The 18762-nt window shown below is 38.9% G+C and overlaps 1 long non-coding RNA gene across 1 annotated transcript; it reads left to right on the forward strand.

The window, feature by feature from the left end:
* Positions 1 to 10895: 10895 nt before the first annotated feature.
* LOC106724571 lies at positions 10896 to 11080 on the forward strand. Its single transcript, XR_001360415.1, has 2 exons — positions 10896 to 10930; positions 10968 to 11080. It is a non-coding gene; the product is annotated as an uncharacterized LOC106724571 (long non-coding RNA).
* Positions 11081 to 18762: the final 7682 nt, after the last annotated feature.

Here is an 18762-nt window from a genome sequence, read left to right on the forward strand (position 1 = left end):
AATGTCCTACCTGGACTAAAACCGCAGGTGAAATTCCTGACTACAGAGAGTAGACTCAGGAAGTCATAGAATTTGGGTCGTTGTTCATGACTGGGAAAACTTGGAACATTGTTCCAAAGTATTTTTATCCATTTGATAATTTTATTATAGACCCATCCTATATAATAAAAGCCTAATATGCTAAGTGTCCGACTGACTGTTCGTTCCACCATTCGACCAGTCACTATGACAAGCACTGACCACCAGGGGGCAGACGCTCCAACCTGTAGGTTAGCTTGCTGCTGGGATCAGGCCGATGGGGACTGGGCCAGATGGGCCGGCCATGCCCTGGAGCCCTCCCACGGTCCCTCCTGGTCCTGACTGTACACCAGTGGGGTCCCTTGGCCTGGCATGTGCCATCTTGCAATCTGGGACCCCTTGGGGGATGTTGGAGAGCCGGTTTCGGCCCGATCCCCACAGGCCAGGCCGAGGGACCCCATTGGTGCAAGAATCTGTACACTGGGCCTCTAGTTCTATAATAAAATTATATTGTTTGTTGTACTATTGTTTGATATCTGTGATCCAGAGTCATGAAGGCGGCAACGCTGTCATGGTCTCAACAGGTGACTCAAAAAAGTACTCAAAGAATAAAGGAGGTTAAAACCATGTTGATTATTGGGCCAAACAAACCCAGATCTGCACAGGTAAAACCTCACTTTCATTAAAAATTAACTGTGGTCATGAAGGTCGGGATTAACTTTGATGTTCCTCTCTTACCGCGTTGACTAATGAGTACAAAGGGCGTCAGAAACATGAAAAGGACTCATTGGTCCATAGCCATAGAAACCCATAGTCACCAGAACGAGACTTAACCCTGTTCAACAGGTAAGCTCACCTCAGTAAACTCCGTTTTGCAAGCAATTAATGTCAGCGCCTCACAGCTGACAGACTCACTCCAAAAAACACAACTCCCAGCGACACTTAATCGATGACAATCTCATCGGAGGCAATACTTTTCTGCTGGTGGTGCCAATCCTCTTATGTCTGAGAGTCCACCGATCCCCAAATTCAATGCCTCCTAAGTACCTTAGAGAGGAGGTGCAGACTTATGTTCTCAGAAAGACTGTGCCCAACCACCATCTCTCTCCCGTAGGAATATAGATAACGGATTCTTTTGGTTGTGTGTTTAATTGCTGAGTTTGCCTGATGTTTTAATGATCCTTTGATGTGAAGGAAATCTTTTCCTTAGATTTTTTTAAAAAAATTTTTATTCTTCGACATCAGAAAGTCACTGGTTGCAATTCTAAATGAAAGTTAAATATATATGAATATATATGTATGTATTATTTAAGAAACATCAACATTCCAATGCTACTTTGCTCTTTTAGGCAAAAACACACAATTGCTATTTAGGATCTAGTTTTATATCTGCTAATACAATTTTATATATTTTCATAAAGTTTCAGGTTTCTCATCAAATACGTATTTAATTGTATCTGCACAGTGGTAATTGAACTATATACACTTTGTGCCTATTCTTTCTCACTTTTTAATCTATATTTTGGTAGCAATTATCAATATTTTCTAGGTTTCATGGAAATATGTCTCAAAAAAATCAAAAAGAAAGAAAGAGAGAGAGAAATGCTGAATCTAATTCTAATTCTGGAGGGCAAGTTTTAGCACGGCATGTGGAAGTTCCTTAGATAATTTAAACAGTATTGGTACTCAATAGCTAAATCAATATATATTGATTGCAAAGGTATCTGTATTCCAAAGGAAAATCAAGGGGAAATTTGAGAGATAAACAGAAAGAGGTTAACAGAAAGTATAAATGAATAGATATTTCATAGAACTTTTTAGTTGCATGAGAAGTAAGTTTATTTTATAGTTATATATATTTTAACATGTCTCGGTCTGTTTTCTTTCAACTGAGCTCATGCTATTTAATTATATACATCCACCTCTAGGGCCACCTTCCCACAGGGGGTAATTATAAAATTAAATATCTGTTACTCATTTTCATTCTTCACTTTTATAGATTGTATTTATGTGAACAATAATTTTCCCCTTTGGCCTGTTTTAAATTTTATAGAGTTGGAAATATAAATTATTCTGTGACATTTTTCTCTAAACTCAATATTGTGATATTGAGATTCAGCCATGTTGATGTATGCAGCTGTAATTCTTTTATTTTTTCAAGGTAAAAAATTCATTTTTACTAAAATAGCACAATTTATCCACTCTACTATGTATGGATATTTGGGTTGTTCCATATTTGGGGGGGTTGGGCCACTCTATGAGAAACATTCATATATGCAGATTTTAGGGTAATTATGCAAAGTGCTTATAATCTTTTATGAATGAAATTGTTCTACAATTTTAACAACATTTGGCATTTTACTATTTTATTTTTGTTTATCAGATAAATGTGAAATATTTCACTTTCATTTTAACTAGCTTTTCCATAGTCCCTAGTTAGTTTGAGCATACCTTTACCTATGGATGATTATTCATAATTATACAGAGTGTCCCCAAAATATATATGTATACAATTTAACAGCTGGTAGTTCAATTTTGAAAATGAAATTTAATTTAATAAATACTGCCTTCATAATTAGTCAAAGTGTGTGTGTATACATTTTGGGGGACCCACTGTATTTATGTCAAATGCATCGTCATGTTCATGTTTCTTATTCATTTCTCTATTGAATTGTTAGTTGTTTTCTTAAGGACTTTTCATTGTTTATTATGTATTACTAGAGGTCCAATGCACGAAATTCGTGCATGGGTAGGGTCCCTAGGCCTGGCTGGCAATCAGGGCTGATCTGTGGGGCACCAGGTGGAGCTGTTGGGGGGGGCCCCTGCTGGCACCTGCCTTGGCTGGCCTGGAGCTGCCCGCTCGCCAGCCCTGCCCCCCGCTGCTGCTGCCAGTCACCTCCCTCTGTGGGGGGAGTGGTGCCCACTGGCACCCGCCTTGGCTGGCCTGGGGCCTGCGGGCTAGGGGCAGTTCCTGTGCTTAGCATCTTCTCCCTGGTGGTCAGTGCGTGTCATAGCAACCGGTCGTTCCACGGTAGTGCCACCATTTGGTTGATTTGCATATTAGGCTTTTATTATATAGGATGAATACTAAACAGTTTTTGGCTTTGTGTATTAACAGTGTGCATATGTTATATAAATATACCATTATTATATTTTAACTCACATTATGGATATTTTTTATAAACAAACACTCTTATTATAATGTAGTTTAATTCGCTTATCTCTTACTATATAGTTTGTGCTTTCTGTGCCTTAAGAAAATTTTTCTTACATTAGTTATATAAAGATATTCTTGTATGCTATTTTTCAGACACTTTATATTTCTTTTATATATTTAGGTCTCTGATCTCTCTATTAAGAGATTGTTTAGACTATGAAGTAGAAATCCAGTTTCATTATAACCCAATATGAATAACACATATTTCCAATAACTTTTATGGATTATTGTTATTTCCCAGCTGATTAAAAATGCTTCCCCATGACATATCAAATTACTATATATGAGTTGCTGTCGTTGCCTTGGGTTTTTCTCATCTCTCTTAGTTTATTTTTCGATTCCGGCACTAATGTCATGTTATAACAACTTGGGTTTGGCAGGGGTTCTATTTTTGTCCACAGTCAAAGAATGGAAGGATGGGGGATATTTACCCTCCAGTCCTCCCAAACCCTGCACAGACCTCAAGATGCCAGATTCCATCCATTTGTGAAAATTCTGATCGAACCCTTAGGTTCTGTACATCTCTGAATTTATTTTCTGGTAGAGATGTCTTCCATTTGGATGCTGGCAATTTCCCTTCCTTATTTTCCTGGGTGGAGCGTCATTTTGGCACATCTGAAATAAATAGGAGAGAGTTTCCATATATGCTCAATCATCATTTTTAAAGTAAAACCAATGTAAACCAAACTTTCATCCAAGTATATATGAATCTGATAAAAATTTGATTATACTTATAGAATAAATCCAAGTATAATTTAAACATATTGTAGTTGATACATGGCGATATTATATCTGCAGTAATAAATCAATATTTTCCTTAGTATGTTTTTTCCAAATAGGGTTTGAACCCTGAATAAATATTATTATTTATGCTTTACAGTCATATACTTTTATTAAAAAATAGTCCTATCTGGCTTAGTCATTCCTTTTATTAGCCTTCCTTTTTCAATTTCTTCCATCAATAGTTATTGAACCCCATGTTTAAATGTCTTTAGATTGTATCAAAATATTACAATTCCCACAAAAGACACATTTCTAGCCCCTGAATATAAGCACATACTATACTAAGAACAGTAAAAACACGTTCAAAGTTTATTTTAAGCAAGGTTACCTCATGGAAACGTTATATAGCATCTTACATGAACTATTTTCAGGGGCATAATCTATACTTACACATATAATCTCAAATGTGGGACTTTTTAAGTCGTCTTTATAATCACCATTCTCAAAATAATTTGAAAGAGCATCAGTGTTTTGTTCAGTCTATGGCCACTGTGTCCAAAAGAAATGTGACTTGCTTAAGATTGTTATTTTCTCAGAAGGAGCAAAATGGTTTCAATCATTTAAATCCAATTACGTGTATTTTACATCTAATTCATCCTCCAAATAAAACAGTAAATTAGAGGTATTATTGTAACCAGAAAGAGATTTCTCAGCCAGTGAGGGACGGCATTCTGTCACCCGGGGTAAGAACTATCGAGCGCCACTTCCAGGTAATAGATCCGGTATTCTTCAGATCAACCTGGCACCCGCTTGACCTTACATTTATACCCAAGCCACTGGAAATGAAAATCTCATTTCTCCCGGAAAGAGATGTGAATTCAGTGTGCGCAAAATGTTCAAATGGAATGTCATAAAGAGTAAAAAATATTGTTTTTGCAAAAGAAAATGATCATGCATAATATATGTTTTTGCTAACTTGTCACCGACATAATGGAACACTTTTACTGACAGCTCATTTATATGTAGTATTTCTATTTAAAATGGTTAACTTATTAAAATTTAATAGTAGAGCCCGGCCGGCGTGGGTCAGTGGTTGAGCATCGACCTACGAACCAAGAGGTCAGGTTCCATTCCTGGTCAGGACCTGGGTTCTGGGCTCAATCCCCAGTAGGGGGCGTGCAGGAGGCAGCTCAATGATTCTCTCTCATCATTGATCTTTCTATCCCTCCCTCCCTCTGCGTTCCTCTCTGAAATCAATAAAAATATATATTTTTAAAAATTAATTAATAGTAGAAATGGTCATTTATGGCCACAGAAGGCTTCAAATTTTTCCTAAGAATAACCCATAATGCCATATTTACTTATTTTTTGTAACTTATATTTGAAGCTGTATTGATAGGCTAATAAATAAAATTTGAACATTATTTTTATTTCCACTCATGTAGAAACACATCATTCATCTGAAGGTTAGTGATGGAATAGTCTTCATTATGTAGTAGTCTCCCAAGACGGAGCTAAAAAGCTGCAAAGAAAATGGGTGAAGAAACAGCCTGTATGGTATATGCATAGCAGTCACGAAGGGGTTAAAGCCATCGTGTTCCTTGTGGCTATCAGAGGCACTATTAAATGAGAGAGCGCTTTTTCATTAGTGGGCAATTTTTATCCCAGGAAGAAATAGAGATATTTTAGAGTCAAGAAAACGGCCGAAAAAAGGAGGAGATAATATTTCAGGCAATAATCTATCTGAAAGATTTGTATTCTGTGTACTCAACCAATAAAACCTCTCCAGTCCCTCTCTGTAACTCAGGGCGGGCGACAGAGGGAGTAAGTTGTTCTCGAAAGTTCGATCACCTGAGGTCCATCTGTCACATTGATTCTGTTGCGGGTAAGGGATTATCCCTATTATTATTTTCATTAAACGTCACAGATCTCTGACAGCTGGATAATGACCCCTCGCACTTGCTACATGCATCACCTCACACAGCATTGTCCCAGGAACCTCACCCCCCTATGTCATAGATACCATGATTGCCTTCCTCTTACAGGGGGGCAGAATCGGCCTCTGAAACATGCCGTCATTTTTCCAAGTCACATGGCGAATAAATGTTGCACAGGGACATCATGCCCAGGCTAACTCCAGAGCCTGGCCGCCTCGCACTGTAGAGAAGTACAAGAGCAGCTGAAATAGGAGTGACGGAACTTCGGAGACATGCGGTATCATGTTATGGAAAGGCAGTTAGGCCCTCGCTGGTTTGGCTCAGTGGAGAGCATTGGCCTGCAGATTGAAGGGTCCTGGGTTCGATTCCAGTCAAGGGCACATGCCTGGTTTGCAGGCTCGATTCCCAGTAGGGGGCCTGCAGGAGGCAGCCGACCAATGATTCTCTTTCATCATTGAAGTTTCTATCTCTCTCTTCCTCTCTGAAATCAATAATTGTCTGTGGAAACCTACATAAACACAGGAATGAACAGAACAGCCTGCAGTTGACTCCAAATGCCAAGGCAGCGAAAGCAAAAATAAAAATAAAGGGGGACTACACCAAACTAAAAAAGCTTTTGCACAGGAAATAAAATCAGCAACATCAATAGGGAAAAAAATCTAATTAAAAAGTAGGCAGGATATCTGGTTGGTGGACACATTTCCAAAGAAGACACACACATGGCCAACAGGTTCATGAGAGGATGTTCAGCATCTCTATTCATCAGGAAATTACCATCAAAACCACAATGAGATGCCACCTCCCACCCATTAGAATAGCTACGTGAGTACATTTAGTTTTTGTAAAAACTCTAAGTGAATGCCAGTATTTGTTTGAATTACCATCAAACAAATGCAAACTGGAGGCAAATGGCTAAGTTTTAAAAGTCAGCTGACCTTACACATATTTAATATTCTTGCAAGGTGCAGGTCAGTGCAGATTTGAACTACTCTCCTTTTTCAGTAACTTATTTAAATCACATATTAGGTTCCACACATTCTAAGGAAATGCCTCAGTCCAACCTGAAGTGCTGTGAATTATTTGATAGCGAAACTCTTAATAAACGCTGTTCTGACCCAATGGTCAGGAGTTAATTGGTATTCAAATCTCCCTTACTTGCTCATCTACCAAGAAAAATAATCATCATTTTGCTCCTCCTCTTGAGTAGGGAACACAATGTTTAATGCTTATTCCAATTAATTATTCTCCACATCTTTAGTCTTTGTTTATATCCAGAGAAAATGTATTTGTCCTTTTTTTTTTCCTGCAAAAAGAATAGGACTAGAATTTGTCACTGGGATTTTATGCCAGTTAATTAAAAGTCTGCTTCATCTTCAACTTTAACCTTTTTATTTCTCTCCAGGCTTAGTTAATATCCATTATTTTGGTTGGGTAATATAGATAACACTAAAAGCATCCTAACACTAGACATAGAATTCATTTATTAAATTGAGAAATGGATGGGCATGAAGGTGAAATGGGGCTCAACATAATTCTCCTTTCTGTCCCCAAATTTGATTAATGTCCCCAGGGAAAGAACCTTGGAGCTCATTTTCCTTTGCAAGAGTCTTTCTTTGGAGTCTCCGGCCTCCTGGTAGTTGTTGCTTCAGAATCTCTCAATTTCCTTTGAGTAATGGCACATTTTAATTGGCATTTCTAGTTGTTTTTGGCAAGAGTGTTGCTTTGCTCCCAGCTGGTCCATCCCAGTGGAAGCGAAAGGTTGATTGGAAGAAATTGGGCTTAAGCTGGTTCTCCAATGGAAAGATCATTGAAGTTCATAAGCAGAAATAAGGCTGTTTTTAATGATGAATCTTCCCGCTGAGTTAATGCGGGAATATTCCAGGTAAAAAAAATCATAGTGATTGGGACAGTGTTTTACAAACAGATCTTTAACCTTAATGAGGAACACGACTTGGGTCACTGAATGATTTTTTAATGTAGTTTGGGTAGTTTATATCAATAGTGACTAATTTGGAGTCCCACTTTCTAAATTCTCCTTTTTAGGTTTTCTTAATTTTAGGTTTGTTGCCTGCCAAATTGAGGAAATTCAGTCCAAGAGAATGCATCATGTTTTAATGTTGCCTTGCTTAAGTAGTATGAATTCTGAAGACTTAATAAGCGACTTTTTTGCTGTGCGTTCTCATATTTTGTTCCCCTTCACGTGTATTTATACTCAGAAAAATACTCTCTTATTGCTCCTGAATTTTGAGTTTCCAGCATTTGTCCCATATTCAGATGAAGTATCCCTTTGAATATACTCTAAGGAAATTACTTTAGCAATAATGCGGCATCTTCCTTGTTTTCTCTAAATCTTCTATCCTGCGGGAAAAGAAAATAGCATGTATTGAAATGAGTCTTCTGTGTTTTTTGGAAAACCTCAGATTTCCATCCATTCTTACCGGTGATCATCCGTTTTATAGCTTCATCTGTCCGTATCCTCACGGTTAAGATCGCACACCCTGGAGTCCTCCTGCGTGTGTGCAGAACATCATTTTGACAGTTATAACCTGGGGCAAATCATGGAGCTTTTGCTTGCCTCTCACCTCTTCCACGTGATGGGAGAAACTAAGGGTATCTAGTACGTGGGTCATTATGAAGATTGTCTGACACATGATCTGAACATAAGTAAAATGTCTTAAGCGGTCAGAGCCTCCGATGCATTTTTAAGATCTGTCCCCAAGGTAAAGTGGTGACCTTCAAGCTGCAAGGGTATAAACCTCTGACTCCAAGTGCCCAGAACTCTTGTGCATACGTCCTCCTCCTGCATTTCCTTTCCCTTGACGCAGGCATGGCAACGGCTCCTATGGTTACTCATGGAAACATCTTTGCTTGTTTGTTTTTTGCTCCTTCAGCCATTCAGTAATTGTGTAATGAATCATCTGTAGCATAATTATCTCTCTTTCAAATAACTAGCACTGTTGTTTTTTCTTTCAGATTGGACCTTGATAGATACATGTGTGGCTCTCTTGTTAAGCTATCTCTTATTTCCATAGCTTGAGTCATGTGATTCAAATATACTTTTCAAATTGTTCAGTTCTTGCGACTCTTTTTCATGGATTAATCTGCACCTTAACCCATGTCTTACAAGTGTGCTCATAATTGTCTGAGAGTCTGGAGGAGACATTAAATGTAGATGCCCTGAGTCAGCAACTATCCCCGATCCCAGGTTTTATGACCCAGTCTCACTGGGATTAGTATGCTAAGAGATTCCTCTAATGGGCTCTTTTCTGCATACACACAGTTTTTATTACATTTCTGTGTCAGACTTGAAAACCGCCTTGAAACGCCATCATTTTCATACGTCAACACTTTGATCGATCCGTCTGTAAAATATATATTTCATGGGAAATTTGCATTGTTACCCTAGAAGATACTCATTCTATTAGTGCGCTCACACCATATGGAGCACAATCAGAAACCACTTTGTATGAAATCATTGACTCAGAAATCGCATCTGCTGGCTTAAAATGGAATATAATGTAAAATATACATCTGTTTATGCTGGGGATGTGACCAGAAGTTTCTAATTAAGAATCGATACTGCATATATAAAGCTCATGCAACAAAACCATCTAGAGTATTGTCAGTTACTCAAATTGGGAGGAAGTGTGCTTATTTTTATCACATAGGTTAAGTGCATTAGCTGTGGACTAAACTACATTCTGAAATATCTGGATGAGTTTCCCAGTATCTACAGGCCGATGTCTTTGTGTTTCTGAAATAATGACATTCAATAGAGTTTAAGGCATGTGAGCTGCAATTTTCTCAGACTTGCAGCCAAAGCTATCTCACTGATAACTGATCGGTGAAATCCTTTAGAAGAATATTAATTATTGGTAGTAACAGCAGCCATGCTTGTCAGTTTAATTCAATCTTGAAAAGAATTGTTAATCAGAAGTGGATGTGAACATTTATCAATTGTGTTTTTTAAAATATGTTTTTATTGATTTCAGAGAGAGGAAGGGAGGGGGAGAGAGAGACAGAAACATCAATGATGAGAAAGAATCATTGATTGGCTGCCTCCTGCACGCTCCCTACTGGGGATTAAGCCCACAACCCAGGGATGTGCCCTGACCGGGAACTGAACCGTGACCTCCTGATTCATGGGTTGACACTCAAACACTGAGCCACATCTGCCAGGCAGTGTTTTTATTTCTATTACATGATAAAATAGTTTTTAGTTACTAATCCATTGTATTATTTTAAGTAATATCACAAAGTTGAATTATATTCCTGTGGTAAACCTACTTGTTTATGATTACTAAGATTATTTTAATATACTTCCTGGACCAATTTAATGTATTAGTTAATAGTCCTTATCTGCATGCATAAGATTGGATAAGAGTTACTTTTTGATGCTATTCATTCCTCCTCAAGTAAAATGCACCAGAAAGTTTTATTTAAAAAAATATCAAATGCCAAATAATTATCTATCTTTCAATAGTATGATTATTAGGAAAGTTAATATAGAAAAATATATTTGCACAAGTACCAAAATTCAGTGTATATTTTTGTACAGTGATGTAGGGATAAAACCTCAAGATTATGAAAATGTAATTGAATGTCATAATTAACTTCAGATGTTTTAGGCATAGCATATATATGTTTATATACATATATATAGTGAAATGTATATTTTATATATGTATAGTTTGATGCTTCTGACAAGTTTACCCAATCACCTAACCACCAGCCAAATCAATATATCGACAAGTTCCATCATCTCACAAGACTGCCTTACTGGCTTCATCGTCAGTTCATTCAGCACTTGCCTTAGGCAAACATTGATTTCTCTCTCAGACATCGATTTCTTTCTCTTTAGAGATTACTAGTGGCCCAGTGCACAGATTCGTGAACATTGAAAGGAAATTAAGAAGAAGAAATATTTTAATATCGCTTCACCTTTTCTCTATAATAGAAGTGTCATCCAAATTCACGATTGACAATGACAGATGGAAACACACACGTGCGATTGGCGCCAGCGAGAGCTTTATATGTATCGTGCATGCGTGAGTCAACTTAGCCTTTTATAGATACAGAATAAACTTGCTTAATTAGAAATGCTCTCTGATTTAGCTAAACCTTTTCCAGACCAGTGAAGCACCCCAACTTCTCTTTCAGGTAATTGTCAGCAACACAGCAGTAACTATCAATGCTAAGCAGATTATTATTGTAGATCACACAGGGAGAACAAAGGGTAAAATATTTAACTGCAGCCGTGTTTGACTATAACCTGCGCAGTGAGAAAACCTGAAGTCATTTTCAAGGTCCACCATTTCTTACTTCTTTTCAGTCGGGTCAAGTTTCTAAGCTTTCTAAATCTCCGTTTTTGGGTTAATGAAAAGAAAATAGGATTCCATCGAGTCTCCTATCTTTCTACTCCAGGACTTCTGTGAGGATCAAATGAGATGAGGCACAGGAAAACGCTTCACAGACATTAGGTTAAAGTATAAAATGTTTCCATCTGGGTATAAAGCAAGCCGTGTTCCTGGGCTGAAGAAATGGCAAGGAGGCTGGTTGCTAGAGAGAGGAAGCCGTGCGTTGCTATGTGATGTCATTACCCAGACGGACATTTAGCATATTAGCCTTTTCTATATATAGATAGATTTTTGCCTCTTCAAAATCTTCATGTAAGTTTAAAAAAAATACACCATATATACTCTTTTCTGTGTGACTTCATTCCTTCAGCATCATGCTTTTAAATTTTCCCCTGCTGTGTCATATATCTGGGGTGAGCTCCATTGTACTGCCAAGAACCATGGCCTTATGTGCAGGTACCTCAACTTGCTTACCCATCCATCTGCTGAGAGCTGTGTGGATTGTTTCCAGGTTTTTCTCCTACGAATGGCATTTCAAGAAACATGTATACAATAGTGTCTCTAGATTTGTAGTTTCATTTTCTTGGGTTAATACCTAGGAGTGGAATTGTTGGGTCACGGGGTATGCCAGTTATCAGTGTTAGAGATCTGAAAAAATCATATTCTCAAACAAGCACTAAAAAAAAGGAAAAATTAGAGAAAAAAGACTGCGACCTATAAAATGATTCCCTTTCCCTGTTGCCGTGAGGGTGAACGTCCAGGGCTGTCAGCTTTCATTGCTCTTCCCGCACACATGTCCGTTCTCACCACACTTCTGAAAATCTTGACAAAACACATTTTTAAAAATCTTCCTGCCACAATGTATCATAAACTGTAAAACATCTAAAAATGTCCATTTTCACAAACGGGAAGCATCAGGATGAAAGCGTTGGGCCGCAGCATTGGTAAATATTTGATGCTATTTTCTACGAATGTTACAGTTATGGTCAGTGCAACTGCTAAGTGTTCCGATCCAATAAGACATCACGTAGCCAAGTGGGCTCCGTGGGGAGGGAAAAGCATTCAGGTCCCATTCAAGGAAGTTTGCGGACGTTCACAAAACCTTTAGAAACGCAGCCTTCACTCCCCAGTCACATATTTCCTTCCTGCCTCCTTCGCATGATTTCTGCCTCAACAATTCCAGGACTTACTGATTCACGCTCTCCCCTCACCCCTTAACCTGTTTGTTTACAGTTGGTGCTGCTGAACACTTTAAAATATTTATCTCTTGTGTTACTCCCTGCTATACTACATCTTGTTGGTATTTCTCCTTTCTGATTCCATTAAATGAAAAATAAATGCAGAAAAAAGTGGGTCTTCTAATTAGACGTTATTTCAAATAAATGAAAAGCTCTTGAACTGAAGCAATACTTTCAACAATAGAGATACATTTTTAAAAACTGCTTGATGTTAAAACTATTAGGAGGTAAACACAGGGGTGGGGAACCTTTTTTTCTGCCAAGGGCCATTTGGATATTTATAACATCATTCACGGGCCAAACAAAATTATCAACTTAAACACTTGCCTGCTCTATTTGGTCAAACATTTAATGAACTCACCCCTAATGCCTTGGCAGGGCCAGACCAAATGATTTCATGGCCTTATATGGCCCTCGAGCCAGACTTTCCCCACCCCTGAGATAAAGTATGTGATAATGCAGTCCTTTTGTTTTGAAATAATTTTTACTTTAAATAAGTGCACACATTCGATCGGTGCTAAAACACACATTGCCTTTGTTGAATTTTCTTAGAGAAAGTTCAGGTTATGTGGAAGATAAAGTGTTAGCGGCCAGTTAGTACAATTATACTTCAGAGGTTGACCTTTGTGATGTCTGCTTAAGGAATACGATGTCATTTTACTCAGGAAAGAAATCATAAATCATTCTTTTTAAATATCTTCTGAGGCTTCAATCTATATTATCAACATTTGGGCTTTATCTCCTTTGGTCCTATGTGTTGGGTGTACACACAGACTAGAATACTAAAACATATGTGATCCTCTACATTCTAATGTAGAGACTATTCCTGCCCTTAACTTGCATGACACAAGGAGTGTCAGAGATCGTTAATTAGATCTCCTATGAGTTGCTTTTTCAGGTGCTTCCCTAGTAACTTGTACAGGGCTGTTGAGGAAGCTGCTAGAAGATCCGGATTGCCTGAGGCAAGTGTAAGAAACCCCACCACCAGGAGAACAGGCGTTTTTAGAGGGGGGAAAAGGTCTCTATTTCATAAACTTTTATATACCTGACATTTGCTTAGGAGGAGAGATGTAGATCAATATCATTAGGATACTTCTGTGCATGAGGGAAAGACCGTAAACTCCCATCTTTGCAAACACAGCACAATGCCTTTCAGGTGTGGATGGGGCTCAGTCTATAAACTGAACATGGAAATGAATAGGTATGTTCCCTCCTTGACAAAAGAGGCTAATGGAACCACCCAGCTCAAACTTCTCACATGAAATTGAAATTACACCCCTAAATCGTCCAGATGGTGGAAGCGAGGCATACCTCTCCCACGTTAAGACACTGCAAAAATATTGGCGGAAGCAAAGATTTAAACGGTGTCACTGGAAGCATCGGCTCTCACACTAAAGAAGACAGTGGATGGGGAAATGATGGTTGAGATTCAGAATAAATCACATGGCACCACAGTAATTCGGTAGCACTTAGGTCTCCCTCACCACCCTGCAGCTGGCGTCCCATAAAGTTGTATTTTAAGGGAATTGTTGTTCGTCACAGGTTTAACAGTTTAGTGTTTAGACTTTGAAGTTACAAAGAAATATTAAGAAAAAAGTTCACACACAAAAAAGGAAAGATTCAGAGAGGTAAATGCACTTTTTAAAAAATATTTTTTTTTATTGATTTCGGAGAGGAAGGGAGAGGGAGAGAGAGAGAGATAAAAATATCAATGATGAGAGAGAATCATTGATGGGCTGCCTCCTGCATGCCCCCTACTGAGGATTGAGCCTGCAACCCAGGCATGTGCCCTGACTGGGAATCAAACCATGACCTTCTGGTTTATAGGTCGATGCTCAACCCCTGAGCCAGACCCGCCAGGCAAGGTAAATAGACTTTTAAGTTTTAGAGAGGACTGATACTATGTGAACCGATTCTTCAAAAGGAAACAAAACACTAAACAGAGCTTGGAGAACATGATTGATTGATTGTTTTTTTTGCTAGGAAAAACTAAGAATTGTGTGAAACAAAAATTGGTGATCAGAGCTTTTTTGCTTTCAATGATCGTGGACTTTTCTTTTGATGATAATGATTTTTTTTTTTGACTCTGAGAAGGGAAAATGAAACTAACCATGATGTTGACGATTCCTTCCTCTGCACATGGATGTTTCTGGTTAATAGTCTCCTCCCTCTAGCCTACCAGTCTTTTCTGCCCGTCAATAGCAGGTAGTCTCGAAACTTCATGGAAAGAGAAGTTAGCCTATCACCTACCCTCTGTCTAAATGCTATACACTTAGCTCTGTCTTATAAATATGTATCGTTTAACCTTATAGGAAACTGTAGGTTAGGTGTTTTACAGTTTAAAAACGGCTGAGCTTTTAAAAAATATTTATTGTTGAGATTATTACAGATGTGCCTCTTTTTTCCTCCCATTGACTTCCTCTACCCATCAAGTTCTTCGGTTAATCTCTTTCCATCTCCCCTCCTTCCCTCTGAGATTCATCAGTCTTTTCCACGTTTCCATGTCTCTGGTTCAATTGTATTCATTAGTTTACTGTGTTCATTAGATTCTACATAGAAGTGAGATCATGTGATACTTGTCTTTCTCTGACTCTCTCAGAATAAAATTTTAAGCAGAATTTCTGTATGATTTTAAGATTATCTGCACACATGGGGCATTGTTCTGAAGAATAGCATGTAAGAAATTCTTGTTTTAAAGCATATTTTACATCTGAGAATAAGTCGTGTGTCAATACAAAGAGGAGCAGTGCCTATCAGAACATATCTTAGACATAAAAAGTCAGTCGCTGATAATTCCTTAGGCGCAGAGCTCCGGTGAGATGGGGCCACCCATGGTTCACCGCCTGTGGGGCCATAAGGCTCCTTCCGAACAGGCGAGGAGGAGAGTACTTAGCACTTCTGGAGATGAAAGCACAGAGACTGTAATCATTCTGAAAATCACTCCATCAAAGTGTCACGCTGTTCATTACAGTTCAAAGAATTAGCATCTGGTTGAAGTTATAGGGGTAGCTTTGAGGAATTGGTATCACAGGAAATGCATTTAAAGCATCTTTAATCACATCATGAAAAGGTCTCAGCCCGGCCCTGGGGACCTTGTACCCAGCACACCCAGTAAACACGCCTGGCGTTGACTAAATGTGTCAGAGTATAAACATCACCGTGTACTGTCGTTCCTTCGGTGGGACAGGAAGACAGTGGCAGTTAGCATTGTAGACATTATGGTCCTTAAAGGACAGTAAAATTGTGGAACCTTGAATGAAGTTTTAAGTTCCAGTGACATTGAAGGTGTTACTGTTACGAGAGTTTGGTCTGATCTATAATCAATATGTTAAATGTGATACGAAATTAACCAAGGGACATTAAATGACATTAATTTTTTATAGACTGAGCCAGAAGTGTTTATGAGAAGACTTTGCGTAAACCATTTCATTCAGGCTAATCCATTAGAAAGGAGGCATTTCATGGTTTATATATAATTTCAGAGAGGAAGGGAGAGAGGAAGGGAAAGAGAGATAGAAACATCAGTGATGAGCGGGAATCATTGATCAGCTGCCTCCTGCACGCCCCCACTGGGGATCAAGCCCAAAACCTGGAATTGCCCTGACTGGGAATTGAACTATGATCTTCTGGTTCATAGGTCAATGCTCAACCACTGAGCCACACTGGCTGGCTGGATTAGTCTTGGAATTTTGATTTGGAAGTTAATGTTTGAAAAAAGCAATGGGGAGAAGATCCATAAACAGACTAACCTGTTATTTCATATGTAACAAATGCAGCATTTAAAACCAGTGAGAAAGATATCATTGTTTTCCTGAAACTGTGGTGGCACAATAGGCTAGTGTTTGGGAAAATAATTATAGATAGATTAAAAATGTAAAAGCAAACATTGAGTCATAAAAATCAGGAACAAAATATGGGTAATTTTTTTAAAGATAATTTTTTAAGAAAAAATTAAAAATGATATAAATTTGGACTCAATGAAACAATGTGAGTCTTGGATAAAAGCTAGGGCCCCTGTCTCCCAGGCTGTGTGGCAGGTGAACCTATTGCCAATAGCATCAGTTAGGAAACACGGAGGCCCTAAGCATGGTGAGATGACCCACCTCCCCCAAAACTTCTTCCATGAGCTCACCCCAGAGTATAAGATTCTCCTGCCCATTGTCTCAGTGGCGTTGGGTTTCATCGCTCCTGTTGCAATAGCTTCACATGATCTCTTCCTTGCTTAACTTCTTCCAGTGCGAGTTTTCCTTGACATGGTATGTAGGCTATAAGGAGGATCTCAAAAATATGTGTAATGAGTCCTAGCTGGTTTGGCTTAGTGGATAGAGTGTTGGCCTGAAGACTGAAGGGTCCGGGTTTGATTTCGGGCAAGGGCACATGCCTGGGTTCTGGGGGGTGTAAGGAGGTAGCCAATCAATGATTCTCTCTCTCATCATTGATGTTTTTTTTCTCTCTCTCCCTCTCCCTTCCTATCTCAAATTAAAAAAAAAAGTGTAATGAGAGTCCCACTCCCATGTTATATTATTTCCCATGTGACGTGTTATATTATTTACACCACATTGTATATAAACTACTAAGCAACATCATTAACCTGAAACTTGAAGTTATCTTTTCAGATGCAATTTCCATGTGAGCTTCACTTTTCTGGCTAACTTGTACATTCGGCTATGAAATATATACTTTAAATCGGATACTATTCAAATTCTAAATGATTTGTAGCATGTAGTAGTGAATATTCAATATTCATAGCTAGCCATAATTTTAGCGATAGCCTCATTATAAAATCAGAGCATTAGTGTAGTGGATTTCTATTTATGATTATGCTTTTAAGACTTAATATATGTATTAATCATATCCTCTAGTTTATTTTAATTAATAGGGCAGTAAATATTTTCGAGAATATGCACATTGCTTTTTAACACATTGAAACTTACATGGGATAGAATGGCCTCCCATCTTTAAAAAAAAGATATTGCTTAGAAGATATTAATGATTTCCATGTTTCAGCCAATGTAATTCGATGTAATTACATTCCTGGAAGGACTTTCACGTTGATTCTGCTGAGGAAGGCAACAGCCGAGAGGACACAGTGACCACATTGGAAATAATGGTCGCGTGCTAACTCCCACTGCGCTATTTAAGCATCATCCTCCACTGTCCATTTGTAAGCACCACACTCCTATCGCACTCAGTCATGCACTTTTGCAATTCTGTTACGCTGTCGATGTGTTGCACCTCTTTGGTGAAAGAGCGCTAGAGATTGGCATGCAGACATAGAAACTACTTTTCCATGATGTCAGTGAGAAAAGCAAAAATATGGGTCATAAAATAGAAATACCATCAGGAAGAAAACAGAAAGCCAGAGACTGCTCCAAAGGGCTGGCAAGAAATGTATTAACACTTTATTCTGTTTAAAAATACATATTGGGAAATGCAAGCTCATGTAAATCATGGAAACCAGATTTTTCATGCCGGAACTGCTCAGAGGATAGGAAGCCATGCAGAATGTTTAAAGTGTGGTGTTTCTACCACCTGTACAGTGGTGACTCAGGAAAAGGGTATCACAGAAAAGAAGAATAGAACTGCCTTAGCCAGTTTGGCTCAGGGGATAGAGAGTTGGCCTGTGGACTGTAGGCTCCTGGGTTTGATTCAGGTCAAGGGCACGTACCTCAGCCATCATGTGCTGGAGGCAACCAATTGATGTGTCTCTCTCACATCGATGTTTCTCTCTCTCTGTCTCTCTCCCTCCCTTATATGATCTCTAAGAATCAATGGAAAAATATCCTGGAGTGAGGATTAATAACAACAAAAAAAGAACAAAGAACAGTAGGACAGAAAATCAAGTGCTCTGGATCTAATGTGAGATAAATATAGGATTAGTCAAACACAGTATGCTAATTTCATTCATTTGGGGAAATGCATTTGATTAAGCATCAATTTGTGGATCAGTTACTATAGCTTTATTTCTAAACTAGGGGCCCGGTGCATGAAATTTGTGCACGGGAGGGGGGGAAGTCCCCTCAGCCCGACGTGCACCCTCTGTCACATTCCGGGACCTCGGCCGCTCTGGGCCTAGGCGTGGGCCTACAGGCTCGGGGTGGCCTGGCTCCCAAGGACTCCTGTCCCGGGGACACAGGCCTTTAGGCGCCATCAAGCTCGCAAGCAGCCGTGGAGCGAGAACCCCTGCCTACGCCCATGCACACACTCAAGTGGGGGGGGGCTTCCCCCGCGTCACCATGGCAACGTGGGGGAAGCTTCAGGCCCCGCCCCCT

Source organism: Myotis brandtii, unplaced genomic scaffold, assembly GCF_000412655.1.
Source record: "Myotis brandtii unplaced genomic scaffold, ASM41265v1 scaffold895, whole genome shotgun sequence".
Lineage (NCBI taxonomy): Eukaryota > Metazoa > Chordata > Mammalia > Chiroptera > Vespertilionidae > Myotis > Myotis brandtii.